Raw genomic sequence first — 17,042 nt, forward strand, 5'->3', positions numbered from 1 at the left:
TGTTATTCTCTAAATGCTGGTATAAATTTAGATTAGCCTGCCTAATCACAGAGCCTGTCATTTTATGTTTTTATTTAAATAAAATGTTAGACATTCATACATTTGTCTAATTTAATAAATATGAGTGAGAAAAATGCAGTTTTAATGTGTTGCTTTGTTGGAAGAATATTAAAAATAACCTTTAGTTTTAATGAGATTTTTCCCCATCAGTTTATACAATTTTCCAGATGCAAAATGAGCTTTTGGTTGTAAAATATTTTATCACATTATCTTACACAATAAAGATTACATGTTTTCACTCTCTCTCAACTCCACCGCAATTATTTTTTAGTGTTTGCAAATCATAATATCATTTAAAAACTATATTTTATACCTCGTCTAAAATACTTTTATAGCAATGTGATGAAAAAAAAAAACACCCAACAACAACATCTATTTAACTACTCTTTTTAAGTGGCTGTAATATGCTTTGGTATAATTTCCCAGGAAAAGATACAGCTAAAAAAGCTTAGCTGTTCTTGAAAACAAATCTCCCAAGCAGCATCTTTGAAAAAATCCCCAGAATTTGATTCCCCTGGCTGAAGAGCCCAGAGAGCCTGAATGTAAAAATAGTAGCCCTGTCATTTCACATTCATTAAGTGTGAAACTCAGAAATTAATAATGTAAAAATATGCTTTTTAATTAGTCTTACATTCTGCCCAATGTACTTAAATGGGATCAGCAGCTCCCTAATGATTTTTTTCTTAATAAAGTATTAGCCTGTGATGCACTGCGGTTGACAGGTATGATAAACTGGAAAGTACTTTTGGAGGCGTATGAATGATACCAAAATAGTACTCTCCTATTTAAATGTAATTAACATCAGGGAGCAATATTACATGAGGAGAAGCCCGCAAGATTTTTATTTCAGGGTTTGTGGTTGTGTTGTATTTTTGTTTTGTTTTGTTTTGTTTTTTTTATGATTAGTTTGATGATTGCAGCAGTGATTTTATAATTTAACTACCTCTGTTGAAAGCTAAGCTTTTGCTAATAGCAGGTCAACAGGATCATAAAGCAGTCTTAAAAATATTAAAAAGAAGGTAAATCTGCCTAGATAACCTAGTCAATAGTAACGTGTGTGTAATTTTATAGATGTGTGTGCATATATAGCCCCTAATATGTGGTTTATATCACTGTCTGAGTTTAGTATTTGTTCTCTGAAGGGACTGACTTGATATTAATCATGTGAAAAAAATAAGTTATAGAAAAACCCATCTAAAAAAAATTATGGGTTCTGTCAAAATCTGAAATGCAGGAAGTCTGAACAAAATATTCCAGTTAAGCCAAATGAACCTCAGATATCACTCAAACAGCCCAAAACACAGGGAAATTGTAATCAACTCCCGCTTTCCAAAACAATTTGCTTCTTTGAATTAGTACAGCAAGCTATTTTAAAACAGATGACAGATGATTGTTGACCAGTATTGCTTATATAATAGCATTCCCTAACTCATTTACATGCCAAATGTCAAAGCCCACTGTCTACTTAAGAATTTTTTCTCATATCTGTAAGTAACAGCATTCCCAAATGATGCATTTTCAATATAGTAAACAAGAAAACAATGACTACATATGTAGAATATGACAAAACCAGAGCAGTTCTGGAAAGAATCCCGTAATATTACAGTAGAGCTTTACAGGATGGATTTGCCTTTTGGCTGGCAGGATTCTCCTAAACTCAGTAGGAATCAGATTCATATAAGGTATGGATACAATTCACACAGTGGCCCATACTCCATGTGTAGTCACCAATAATGTATGGCTTGACTTCATTCCAATTTCATTTCATTGCTCTTTATTTATACATCCTGAAGTTCTCTAATGCATGTCACATTTCTAAACATGCACTGACATTTCTATATGTTTTCACACTGTTCATCTGCTACTACTGTTGATAACCACAGTGGGTAACATGCTCGGTAGCATAAACTGTTTGTGACACTAATGTACTACATTACTTGCTAAATGTTTCCTCAAATATGTCTTTGTAGCAGCATTCTCACTGATTAAACTTCATATGTATGATGGAACCTCTCTTTTCCACTGCATATTTAAATTGGAAAAAAATCAAAAATACTAATCTTTGCTAATTTCCTAATTTTCAATCAAACACAACAGATAATTAGTCCTGAACCTCCGCCCCACTCTGCTGAGCAAGCTTTCAAATTCTGATGTCAGTTTTCATGTGTCTTTTGCAGTCACAAAGAAAATTAGTAATATGGAGAGAAAAAAATGAGTTCAGATTTTCTTTTTCTTACTACAAATGCACTAGTTAGGATTGCTGCAGAGGAATATTTTTAAACATCCTGATTCAGCTAAAGAATCAGTTTACCGTAAACTAAAGTATAAGCTTACAAAATTCAGTGAAAGGGGTAGCTAAAAAGAGGACTTCAAATGACTTTCAAGTATGGCATTCACCATGAATACTTTGCCATTATGTTATTTCACAGACTTGGAGCGAGCTGTGTGAACATATCTGTAGTCCAACAAGTGTCCAGCTGGTAATAATATTGTATCAAAATCCAAATGAACATAGATGAATCACTGGATTCTTTTTAGTAAATCTCTTTCTTCTGCTTTGGTAATGTCTATTGGCTTTTATAAATGTGGTCATTAAATGTGATTTCTTTCCTTATTTATATTGGCAGTGCAAACCTACCTACCTATCAGCTAAATTTAAGCTCTTTTATAATATTTTACAATCACAAACACTATTGCATTGTTCTCCAGAGAATTATGTGATGGATCTATCTATCTATTTAGGTGTTCATGAATCAAGTAGTCCAAATCATTGGAGTGAAAAAAATTTGTATAATCTATGGTTTTTATAAGAGTCCATTGAACTTATAAGTCTCTGGGGATTTCCAGTAATGCCACGTTATTGGCACAATCCTCTTGCAAACCCACTGTACAAAACCACCTGCAATTTATGAATATTTCAGTTATGACAGTAGTCAGGGTTCATGTAAAAATCAAGGCGTAAAATATAGCTATACTTCTGAGTCGAGACAGAAAGTTTCCAGGAGCATGTACACCTCTAATCGGACACTGAGTCAGAAACTGATCATCTAAGCAGCCATGGAGAAAACAGGTGTTGGATTTTTTTTTACTGAGATGTTAACTACGTTTCCTTATAAAGAATAAAATAAAGTAAAAATAATAGCACTTACTGGGAAATATTTACATAGAATCATACTGGGCAAACCTTAATCTAGCTGAGTAGGATTTACATGAGTAGTCCCAGCAAAGCCACATGGGTATATAACAACTTATCTGCTCTGGGAATTCAGGAACAGTTCTGCATACAAGCAGGCTACAGCCGCACACAGGAGCATGTTAATTAATTACTGTCTGTAAAATGGGATGAAAGAAGGTCTAGAAATGCCAGGTATTACTGCAAACAAATTGGTCCAATCTTTCCCAAAAAGTCTTATTAAACATAGTTCACTTTTTTTCTAGTCTGATATTTTAACAAACCCTGTTGCAAAACGATGTTATTTTCATTAAATATCAAATTAGCAAGACTAAAATAAAAAGGATCCAGCTGCAGTACAAAACCCTGTACAATAATGAGATACAGTTAGAGGGGGCCTCATATCCCCATACCTGGGAAGATGAAGGCAGAAGACATCATGTTGAGGATATGATGCTTATTCTTTCGGAAGGATCAGCTTACATTTTCACTTACAATACCCCCTTAATGGCCAGCCCAAGAACTGGCATTTGTGCTGGTGCCAGAGGGAATGCATGTTTACCAACTGGCTGAAGTAACATGCTGCAGTAGTTAGAGACAAAGAAATGGAGAAATACAGTACAAATTCAAGGGATACAAGGACAATACAAACTGCTCTAAATGCAGTGGGGTCATGTTAATGCCAGCAAATCAATCACTCTAAATGCTATTCATCATTCTATCAAAGGAAGACAGAACACGTATATTATTTATACAAGTCTGAAATCATTTTATGTTACTTATTGCAGAGTCAACTTCTGAACTGATAGGGAGATCTCCTGGAACAGTGTTATCTCTTCATCTGCATGCCAGACGAACAGACATACTTGATAGATACTTGTGTCAAATATTAGATCAGAGCTAAAGTAAATGAAATAGCATTATAGTATAGCGGCCTACATTATAGTATAGTAGCCTACATAAGTAACAAGTGACTTCATTTTAAATTGCACACTATGTAAAGAGATTAAAATGGTTATATTATTAGTTTTATTAAGAGAGTTAGCTATCTAATCTGTCTAGCTATTTCTACTAGCACAGCGCGGCTGAGCACCTTTACAACTCTCTTTGGGCCAAATCATCTGCTCTGCTTCTGTGAGCAGAAGAGACCTAAATCTAGCATATATCTCCTGGGAGGCACAGGAAAAACAGAGGAGGCACTTCATGGTAATATTCCAACATCTCCTGGGGCTCTATGAAAGCCCCTCTGCTTGAGCTCTGTGAAACTATCATTTATTTATTTTTATTTGCACTGCAAGGCTCCAGTGTGTCAGGTACTGTACAAACATATTACAATGGGATGGTCCCTGCCCCAAAATGCTTAAAATTAAGTTTATGACAAGAGATTGCAAATGGACATGACAAATGGGAGGGAGCACCAGGGGACAGTCAGACAGCTGTGAATAGTGGAATAACCATAGTTACAGAACACCAGCTGCTCCATCCCAAATTGACACCCCATATGGGTATCCAAATGGGTTCTAATACTACCTGATCCCCTCCATGCCTTCTAGCACTACTATGCAGCTGCAGGGGGACTCGACCAATGACAGCACAATGGTGCTACCAGGAGGAAGGCCAGTACTGTTACCAGCCTACAACTAAGCAGACTCTGATTCCCTTCCCTTCGCATCTCCAAGATCAGTGAAGATCAGAGGTTATTTCCATTGCTTCCACCAAAATCCTTCCCACTGAAGTGTCAATTACTTGGCAACTCCATGAAGTCAGCCATGCAGTTTCCTGGCTCCTCTCCCGCCTGCAGATTTTACAATAGAAGGAGGCGATCCAGTCTATTATTATAGTATGACCTCTTTGTAAATATATAGTTCTCCAAATTAATGCTGATGATGTTTCTTTGAACTAAACTAACCAATGAATCTTTACAAACTGCACAGAATCTGTCGTGGATTAAGAGATGCATTTATAGCATAAATAAAAAATAATGCATACCAAAAGATTTCCTGTGTGAACATTAAATAATGGTGGGATTTTGCACTGTATACTCACAAGTTTATTTAGTAAACTCTGAAACCGACTAAATCCCTCACTATTGCTTTGAGTGTGTAGGCACTGGTGGAACTTGAACCTGGGCCTAACAAGGTAATGAACATCCTCACATGGCCACTTAGCAGCAGCTATAATCTGACTCCTCCCTGTGATCCACAATTTGCAGAGGTTTCACAACTTGGGAAGTTCCACCTTGAGTGATCCAACTGACAGCTGTTTTAGAGATCCCTTATTAGCTCCTTGGTCCTATATAAACCCATGGGGCTTACCAGGAAGTGTCCAGACAGCAATGTGGATCCTTAGCTAGCTGTCATAGCTGTCCTGGTTCACTGCCTCGGAACTCCTGGTATCAACCTCAGCTCCATATTCAACCTGACTCCTGCTCAAGCCCTGGCACACCAAAGCTGACCCTGATGCCTGGTATTCACCCTCGGCTTGATTCCTGGGTCCATTTCTGGCTCTGAGTCTCAGGGCTGGTCTACACTGCGGGGGGATTGATCTAAGATACACAACTTCAGCTACGTGAATAGCGTAGCTGAAGTCGAAGTATCTTAGATCGATTTACCTCTTGTCCTCACGGCGCAGGAGGCAAAGCCACAGCTCCCCCTGTCGACTCCGCTACCACCGTTCACACTGGTGGAGTTCCGGAGTCGACAGGAGCGCGTTCAGGGATCAATATATCACGTCTAGATGAAACGCGATATATCGATCTCCGAGAAATCGATCGCTACCCGCTGATAAACGGCGGGTAGTCTAGATGTACCCTCAGCTTGCTTCTTACTTGGAGTCTGGCTTTGACCTTCAATTTATCTCTTGACTCCGACTATGGCTTTGCTTCCTAGCTTCTAGCACTAGTCCTGCTTACCTTCACCCAGGATCCTGACAGAGTGTAAATCACATCCCAGATTTTACCTATTGTCCATTTTTAAAAGAAAAATATTGTGTAATTTACAAAATCCTAATCCAGATATTTCCAGAAATGGACAGCAGATGGGGCTACAGAAATCATCAAATAAAAATAATGGAATGCAGCCTTTTGCAGTCTGAAAACCAATTTATTCTGAACCATTTCAAAAAATAAATAGGATTCCCCTTTTCTGTTTTAAGACATCAATGAATCTGTTTCATAATGGGCTTTTGTAAACCGATTATCCTTAATAATCTCATTAGCTAAAATTATCTTACTTTTCTAACATGGTAGATTTTTAAATACCTTTTATTTCATATCCCCCTGGGCACATTGCAATATAATTTACTGTTAAGCAAAATAATTATCTATCTCAAACCTTAATGCTTAAGAGTAAAAAAAAAAAAATCTTAGGGGCAGATATTAGAAAGTAACAAGAAAGTAACCCCGGAATTGATCACAACTGGAAAAACTCTCCTGATGAAAAATAAACCAAACCCGGGTATGGGCTAAATTAAGGGTTCGTCCCCTTGAAGTAACTGAGCCAAATTCAACTCCAGTGGAATTCTGTATGCTTACACCATGACTGATTTTAGTGCATTTTGTACAAGTATTCTTTACTAAATTCCTGTATTTAACAAATAAAGGGCTTCTTTATAAAATTGCACAAACATGGCAGGAAACCAGACTTTCTCACTTAAAATTATACCTAGGATTTCAATACAAATTAGAGGCAGCTTCAACCCCTCATCAGATTAAAAGACAAAGTAAGCAGCACAGCTGGGGAAAGGTGAAGGAAATGAAACTGACACACAGCTGCCACTTCTGGACAAATTCAGCCCACAAGTGGGCATCGGAATCAAAGGTTGTCAAATATGGCCTTGCATTTGGGTGTATTAATAACGGAGGCAGAGAAGAAACAAGTTCAAGCTTTAAGCAACAAGAAGATGCATTGCCACGTGAGAGCTGTAATTTTATGCTTCTGATATAGACTTAAGCAATTAAGAAGTATAAGTTGTTTAAAAATAAGCTTAAATTTGCATTTTATGTATGCAAGTTTGCAGCTGCAATGGGATTATGATGTCAGCAAAGGGAGAGAAGTTTGCAGCTGCACTGGGTTATGGAGGTAGCAAGCAGCTGTTAAAATAGAGAACTAACTGTGATTAATTCTTATTATGTGTTTGAAGATCTTACAATGAGTTCAGGACCCAAACCCTCCCAAAGGGAATGAAACGAAGGAGGAGGATTTTAAAGGGGGTGGGGGGAAATAGGGAAGATTTAATGTTTATTTGGTCTATTCTGCTCAGTCTTTAATCTCTTTATATTTCAGTATTCACCAAATTTGTATTTAAAATATAATTTCAATTACTTTTATCAGAAAAAAAATATCTACCTGATAAACCTAGTGTTTTCATATTTCCTATTGAGTATTATACAGCCTGGGAAATTACCTACATCCCAAAGATACCCACAGATATTGAATAATCTGGAAAAAATATGTAAATTATTTGTCACATTGGTTGCAAGGTATAAGGGTTTGCACACAGGAACAGTTTGAGCTGGAACAGTTGTGAAGATCTGTCATTGATTCAGATACTGTTAGCTCCACTTATGGTAAAGTTTATATGCTGAGATGAGAAGAGATGAACTAATCACTCTGTGATAAAGTAAACCAGCGCTAGGCAGGTAAAGAGTGGGAAATATTATTCAAACATTTCATCAAGAAATCAAATTTCAATTTGCCATGCATGCACTCTCATTCTGTATTTGCTTTCTGTGAGCGAAGTTTTGTTCCTACAAATATCAGTGGGAAAATGAATTTCAAGCTTTAACCAAATTCATTAACACAATGGAATTTGTTGGGGGTGGAAGTAATAGACCTCAGCTATTCCCAGTCAATTACCCCCCAAAAAAGACACTCTTGCTTTAACAGAAGCACCATAAAGGAAGTGCAAGACTTGAATGTCAAAGCTATGCTGCTAGTGTTCATGTTAGGTCTTGTCCCCTGGTGTCTTCTCAGGGTCTGAAAGTGCCTTTTGGAAGACCCCTTTCCTCCTCGACTATCTTCTCTTGCTCATTGTGGGCTAGATTATGAGATGCTCTTGTTTGACTGTGCAGAGTCAGTGTGGCGAAGGAGAAGAGCTCTCTTGGTCAGCTACGTCACTACAGCAAGTCCTGTGTTGTCTCCAATGTGAGGATGCGCAGGGACTGTTCACTCTTGCTCCAAGCTAAGTAGTAAGCCAAAGGTATGAGATTTCTATTTATGTTGGAGGCAAGGCCCAGCTGAGAAAGCAACACTGGACTCTGCAATTTAATAGAAAAGATAGGGGGATTGGATGTGAAGGTGTTGGGGGAGATCTAGCACCTTAACGAGCAGTCTGGAGATAGCAGGCTGTGAGGAGTTTGTAGGGGGTTGAGGAGTAATGAGTAGGTGCATGCTGTGTGATGGCAGAGTGCCCAGAACTTGAAAGGAACTCTATGAGCCAATCACCTGCCAGGGTGATATGTAGAATAAGTTCGAGGCAAGGAAGGTGAGTGGGGGATTGTGAAGGTCATTGCAAAGAAGTGGGCAGAAGGTCTAAGTGAAGATAAGCATCCCAACTTTTTGACACTTTGGTTGTCTCCCAGGAACTTCCTGCAGGTCCTGAAAACACTGATTTTGCTGCTTTCCATTGTGCCTTCCAGCTTCCACTGCACAAAAAAGAATAAGGCAGGCAGGACTTGGGCAAGTTGAGTTTGTGGATGACACCAAATACTCAGTCATGGCTGTTAAATTAGAACCCATTTCCCACATGCAACCCACAGCTAAACCACAGTGAGTCAAAGTCATTTTAAGAGTATGAAAGTAGCCATTCCAAAAGGAAGAAGCATGCAAGGGACACTGATACTTTGTGGACTCTGGCTGGGAGCCTAGACTATTGATCTGTATTTGCAGTTGATGCGATCCAGAAACCACACTTTGGCCCTCCCCATTGATGATTATCTCCTCTACTATCATTCTATTATTTCACCTGAGTGAAAATGTTTCATTGATGAGTGCTATTTGGACCTAAAGGGATCTAAGTGGGATTGGATACCATTCTGATGACAACAACTGTTCTGACGGTGGGTTTGGAGAATCAGCCAGGGAAACATATTAACAGGGAGGGGAGGATATTTAATGGATGATCAAACAGAAGAGTAGTCCTAGGACATAAAAGCATAATGAATGGCTCTTCCATTGTGATGTGCACCTCTCAGTGTTTAACTCTGATGTGTTCTATCTGGATACTCAGTTACAGCTCATAGGTCTTGGTGTGGAGGTTGGCAGTAACACAATGTGCTACATGCAAGTTAGCAAGTAGGCCTGGCAGCTAGAGCACTGGGATTAACAGCAGCGTCCTGAAGAGGCCAGAGAAGTGGATGATGTATAATTAGTTCCTCTATCCAGGCACTGAGTTAGGTGAGCAGGCATCATCAGAATGCCAGCTCTCAAGCACTAGGTGGTGTCTGCTCCTAGAGGGGATCCAATCTATCAGCATGAGTACACAAGTTATGTGACAGAATTTAGGTCCTGAACTATAATGCCATGACCAGGAATAGCCCCACTGGCCCAGATTACAAAAGTAATTTAGAACACAAGCACTGTGGGGGGGTTAGGTTTAGACAGTATGTCCATGTTATAATTAATAAGCAATTTTTATTTGAATTATGTGTTTTGTCTTTGTTTGAGTATGTTCTCAGCAAAGACAAAGATCAAGACAAAATCTACAAAGAACACAACCAAGATAAAAGGCAATCATAAAGAGACAGACAGAGGAAAAGAAAAACCCAGAAAAAAGAGAAGACAAAGAACAGAGAGACACCAAAGAGGACACAGAAAAAAGATAGGCAAAATGAAAAGACAAAGAACACAAATGATAGAGTATCAAAAAACATATAAGAGATGCACAAAAGGAAAAAGAAGGGGGGGAGAGAAGACTAAGAACAAAAGACATGGAATACTGAACAGGAGCAGGAACACACGCAAAGGGAAAATTGGGGAAGGAAGTGCATTGAAGAGAAGGCATGAAACGTGGCCCAAAGAACAAAAATAAATATAATGAGGGGATAAAACAACTAATAACCTTCTGATTTGCATTAAAATAGTCACATGAACTCACACAATCACAGAAATGCTGTCAGGCTGAATAAAGAAATTTCTCGTGTCCTTAAAATTCTGCCAGACTGTTTTAATTCTGAAGCCCTGAGTTTGGATGGTTTTGGAGTCCAGGTTGTGGGAGGAAGGGACTGGCAAGGTGAAGCATTAACTCCTGCTTCAGGAGAAATAGCAGCAACTAGATAGAGGTTGGGGGGCTGTGCTAATTACAGCATGGATCCTACAAGACATAAGAACAGGTCAAGGGATGCTGAAGCAGCAGTGAAAGCCCATCATTGGGCCCCCTTCCTCAGGGATGCTTGGGATCCACAAGATTGGAGAGTACAGCCCTGTACTCTACAGGGTCTTCCTCGTGGGGAACATGTGGCTGAAACTCAGCTAGGGGAGAGTAGCTGTGTTTTCAAAATCTCTTATCACTCCCCCATTACCTTGGAAGAAGTGATAAGGCCCAAAGTTTTGGAGGTACAAATTGAAAAGTGATATTATAGGCTACAGCAGAGCGGGGATTTATAGATTTACCACATACCACAGTAGACCGTGTGATACAGCTTGGTTACCTAACTTCCCTGCACCTCAGTTTCCCCATTTGTAAATTGACTAATGATGCTGTTCAGCCATTTTCGTAAAGAGCTTTGAGATGTATAGATGAAGTGCTACGTAACTGTTAAGTATATTGTTTTTAAACTTGTTGAAATCTAGTTGTTTTACAAAGACACACATTCTAGACAAACATATCTTGAGCCAGCAAAGCCCAGACTTTAAGTTCATTAGAAATGAGAAATAAGGACAGCCATTTCCCCCTTTGTTAGCACATCCTTTTCTGAAATAGTGTACCAAAGTGTTACTATTACTGAGCCAACAGCAGCAAAATGTTTGCACGATTTGAATCTTTCATTATTAAATTTTTTTCTAGATAGGGAAAAAAAACCCTACAATTAAAAGAACCTTGAAACAAATCTCTTGTGATTGTTAGTGCTGCTACTGATTGTGCAGGTTGGATGGAGGTTGTGCTAACTGTATCTTGAGATGCAGAAGGGTTGATTGCATAAGTTAGGCTTCTTTAGTTTTGACCTAATTGCACAATGGATTGTCCAAAGCTAATTGTTCATATATTGACATTTATTTCTGTGATCATGTTTGCTCTGCCTTTGTTTTTGCACCATCAGCCTTCATAATGGATTATGTAGTCACTGGTAGTGCCCAGTCTAGAACTGATTTCATGCTTTCTTCATGGTGGAACACCTTCTGTAATATATTTTATTTAAATCCCACGCAGAAATGAATGGATCAGTGTCACTGATGCAGAAAAGCATAAACATCAATAATCCCATGGACCACTGGAATAAACCTCTCACCACACTTATTTGGTTGACACAAAGAGAAAAATGAGCAGTTAGAGGGTTAAATTTTTCTATGTAGTTATATTTCACATACCAGTATTTTTAAATTTCTGTTTTTTTTTCTTTTGCGATTTCCTTATTTATTTCAGACCATTTTCACCTTATTTCTGGGCTACTTCTCCGTAAGCACAAAAAGGAAGGTTCAGAAACTTCATTTGAGCTTCCTGAAAATGAAACAGATCACCGATAAAAAAAAATCCTAGATGAAATGTACAGTTAGAGTTTAATATCTCCCCAAGAAAGAGCTGGCTTTAATCACAACATAGGATTTAAAATTCATTGTTGTACTCAGTTTATTGATTTAATAATGTATTTATAATTTATGATTTCTATAGCAGATGGAATTCTATTTCAACCATTTGATGAAGATTAATCAGAGGATAATGTGGTTCTGAACCCAAAAGACTCTCCTGGTGCTGAAGTAGCAGATTGTTTTCCAGCACACCAAATCCAATACCCTTCTGATCATGCAATTTATGCTACTTCACTACTAAATTATAGCATGATTAATATCTAAGAGTACTATCTGAAGTAAAAGACTTGTATGCATTTAAAGTATGTCTAAGCGAGAGGCAATTGGAGAAGTAGGCAGCAATTACATTATTTTTACAAATTTTGCTAATTAATCTTTGAAATTTTCCATTGGTCATTATTCCTGTTAGCTTTGCTGTCATTCCCTGTGCTTCGAATCATTTTATCAGGGTTCTTTTAAATTTTTCAGTTCCATCATCCAAGACCAGTACTTGCCAAAGTGATTCTAGATGCGACAAGTATTCAGATATCAGACCTTAAAACCATATTCCTATTAACATATCTCTTTTATCTGCATATCAATTTTGACGTTATTTTTGCAGCTTACCTATTATGAACTGCTAGAAGTAGCTATTAATATTTTATTCCAGTGTCAAATTTTCTGGTGGGCTGAATCATTGTTTTCTTTGAAAAGTACCGACTAGTACTAGGACAGGTGTTAGCCCAGTAAAAATCATTCTGGAACTGACAAGACATCAGTGAAAAAAGATAGATCAGAATGATAATATTTTCACATCACTGTCTTATGCACTCTCAAAGACCAATCTTTCATTTTGATTTTGTGGGTACCTGAGATACTGGTCTTCATAACTTTCACTGGTGCTTGAATTCACTCTTTCAGGACCAAATAAAAGCAGTCCTGAACAAGGGCTGTGTGATTTTCAATATTTTACTATTATTTATATAAAAATAAAAAACGTATACAATAATTTAAAAAACCACCAATCAAGTTGTATCAAAGGCTATTTGATTATATTATCACAAATTAGAAGTTACTTCTTTCAGGTACACGCAATCTTCTCAACTCAGTAATGAGAGAACAATTCCTGTGTTGCACACATCCAAACAAAATCTTTCTAAAACAGTTCCTTTTTCTGCCCATCCCATCCCTATAGTAACAAGTAAAACAAGTAAAAGATGCATTCTACCAAAAGTTACAAAATGTACTAAACGAGGTCCATGCTTGCGCTATTGCTTTGGTTATGAGTGATATGAATGCCCAAGCTGGTAAAAGCAGCAGAGAATCCTGTGGCACCTTATAGACTAACAGATGTTTTGGAGCATGAGCTTTCGTGGGTGAATACCCACTTCGTCAGATGCATGCTCTACATGTATTATGACCTGTGCATTCCGGTAGGGGTCACTTTTTCCTCATCACCTGAAAACACAACTAACATGGAAGTCAAATGATAGAATTACCGAGAAACAAGTGAAACATATTACCAGCTGCTATCGATGGAGACGATCACTGCTGGGTACATGTTCTCTTACAAGTGCTTGTAGGAAGCAATCACTATCTTGTCTTTAGAACAGTTAGAATGAAACTAAAAAGACAAGTGAATACAAAAGACGGGAGATGGTATTTGATGTGAACAAACTGGCTGACCCAGGAATCAGGAGGGACTTTAAAATCCAGGTCTCAAATGGATTCCAAGAGTAACAGGTAATGAATGAGGATATAGGAAAACAATGGGCCTGCTTTAGAGATGTCTTCCAGGAAGCTGCTACAGTGTCACTTGGACCCAAAAGATGAAGCAAAGAAGAGTGGAAACAGCCATGCACCTTGAAATTGCTTGTAAGACAGAAAAACCTTGAAGAGGCTACCATAAGTGACATGAGAAGAAGAACACACGCTGGGATTATGTAGAGTTGTGTTGAAAAGATAAGACACAAATGAGAAAAGCCAAAGAAGCATCAGATGTGAGAGGTGACACTAACAAGTTGCTCCAGGTGTGTAAACAATTGTCATCACAGTTCCAGAGTCAGAGTGGTATTGTAGAAACATAAGATGGAAGATTGTTAACAACAGAAACAGTGTAAATGTTCTCACCATAATTCCTTTTGTCCTAAGTATTCAGCCAACAACAGAGCCAACAATTTCAATAAACAGATGTAGAGAAGAAGGTGAAGAATTAAATATCTTGTTGCTAGAAATTTCAGAAGCAGAGAGGAAGTGATTAAGCAGCTAAAAAGAGCAAAATAAGATCACTGATGAAATAGGGGAGGAGGCGGTAGTATACATAACTTGTAATATAGTTCGGGAGAAAGAATTCTTCCCAAAGGAGTGGAAAAGAAGGAAAAGAAAGGAAACCAGGAGGCGTGTGACAACTGATGAGGAATAACACCACTTTCAGTACTCAGAAAAGTATTCTGTAGTGTACTACTGAAAAGAATGAAACTGGTCACAGATTGAAGAACTGTGTAGTAAGCAAGCAGATTTTAGACCAAAAAGCTCCTGATGATGTTACAAAAAAGACCAGTACCAATGTCAAACATGAGGGTAGGATTAAGAATCAGCCAAAAGAAAATTAAAGTCCTTTTCAAGACTGGTTTATATCTGGAAAAATAAGGAGATTAATGCAAGAACAAAGACAAAATGATACAATGTCATTATGATACCCGCATTGTTATAGGCTTCTGAAATTTGAAAAATGTTAGAAACAGGTAATTTAATGAATTCTATCAGATATGCTTGTGAAAAATACTTGGTGTCCACTGGTGGGATAAAGTAAAGATGTGTAACGTAAGGGGTGGCCATCAGACTGTAGAGACAATGATTCAAGAAAGAAGGATAAAGTGGTTTCGACATGTTGTATGGATGTCAAAAACCTGTATTCCTAGAGGTCCCTTGATTGGATACCACCTGGTGGAACCATGAAAGAGGAGAATGGCAGATGTCATCTAAGAAATCCATTGAAAAAATGTCACTGTTGTGGACACAGACTATAGCGGAGCAAGATGTGTGGCGTTAGACAGATGGAGGTTGGAAGACTGGGGTTTATCTCATGTGTGACAAGGTACGAAAACATTGAATAAAATAAAAATCTCTACTACTGTAAAATTCTCATTCACTACTGTATCCTTCTCTCCGACATCGCCTAATCCCCATATAAAAAATGCAGCTTCTAAAGTTATCTTCCTTGTCCATCTGTCTGACCATTTCATCCCTGTCTTTGGATCCTAGCACCACTATATCAAGTGCAACGTTCTTGCTGTTGCCTTCAGGGCACTGCATAACTCTGCCCTACTATTAATCTGCTGTTGACTTTTTTTTTTGCATTATCCCTCATCTCCACTGTCATCTTCAACCCCTCTGCTGAACCACTCATGCCAGCTTCAGCACTTTGTGCACTTTTTCTTATTATATAGACCATCCTTTTAAAGCTCACTCACAAAGAGGCATCCATCATATCCAAGTCCCCCCTAAAAACTCAATTCTATCATGACACCTACAAGAAACTAAGTGGATGATGGTAGTGGGCTTCTGGGGTACTTGAGAATAGACAGCCTATAGTCTTTATATTTAAAAAAATGACTAGCAAGGTGTTGTCAATCACCACTTGATTTGTGTTTTGCATTACTTCTATCTTCTGTTATCTTTTTAGATAAAAGCTCCTCAGAGACCACACCTTCTTTTGTGCTCCTAGACAGTTTAGCATGCATAGTAGTTGCTATGGGGAACAAAAAATACCACAACATCAAATGAAACACCATCCTCCTTGTTGAGGAGAAAAAAATGTTGATGGGTCTGAAGGGATTCGCCTCTTATCCCTCAGACACAGGTATCTCACAGGGCAGTATGGAGTCCTGCCATACCAATAATCTGCTTAACAGAAAATGTCATCATATCAGGGCTTGCTAAGTATGTTTCTGATTTGAGCATGTACAGTCTTCTGAAATTCCTGACATATTTTACTGGTATGAATGTGGTAAAAAATAATTTTTAAACACTAGTATATATATTCTCTATCCACAAACAACTAGACCAGAGAGGAATGAGTAAGCGCCTCCCTGCTCTTTTGACAATAATGCCAAAATATTTAAGTCAGTAGAACCACCTAATAATCGAAAGTGAATTGCGAGTAATAATCACTAAATTAATAGAGGCAGAGAATCCTGTGGCACCTTATAGACTAACAGACGTTTTGGAGCGTGAGCTTTCGTGGGTGAATACCCACTTCGTCAGACGCAGGTAGTGCTACCCCTCTGATAAATTAATAGAGACAAGTCACCATCAGAGGAGTTGGGAGTGGCAGGAAAACAAAACCTTGCTTCTTCCAGCTCATTTACGCACCTCTTTCAATGATGGCCAGTTTGAAGTGAGCATGCCACATCATATTTCGCTTTCCTGGTGCAGTGGAATAAGGTGAGCTGTGCAAAGGGCTCTCAGGAAAGCGTGCTGGTGCGAGATTGCTTAGAGTGTCCTGTTCAGAAATTCACCTCATTGTTCTTGTAAAAGGATGGTCATCCCTCAGCCACCACTGCTGGAAAAGCAAAGGATGCATAGGCATAACAGTGACCGCCTCACACCCCTTGTCAGATCACCTTGGGGCTGTAAGATCCTGGTGGGTATGTAAACCACTTCCCCTAAACTACTATTCAAGAAATGAAGAGGCTCCCTGCTTCCCATTCCTGCTTAACACACCTATGCATAGCAGGACAGCATTTTGCCCATACTCTCACTACTGTTGCTGCTCACTTGCTTATCCATAAAACTATAAGTAAAAACGAAAAATTCTCAATTATATATACCAGATGCACAAGCAATCTTGTGAATGAATGCATACTGTATGCTGAACCATCAGCATCTCTTTAATAGCATTTTTTCATCTGTTCATGCAGCTTACCCCTGAAGCTTGCTGGCAGTGCACTTGAATGCAATGGGAGAGACTCACAAATTGAACGCTAGATTTTAACAGAAGGAAACTGTTTCACTCCTGTCTTCAAAGCATTTACATAAACACAGAAACAATGACATCAAAGCAGAGTATACAAAAATTTATCTGC

Source organism: Chelonoidis abingdonii, chromosome 15 (assembly GCF_003597395.2).
Source record: "Chelonoidis abingdonii isolate Lonesome George chromosome 15, CheloAbing_2.0, whole genome shotgun sequence".
Taxonomy (NCBI): domain Eukaryota; kingdom Metazoa; phylum Chordata; order Testudines; family Testudinidae; genus Chelonoidis; species Chelonoidis abingdonii.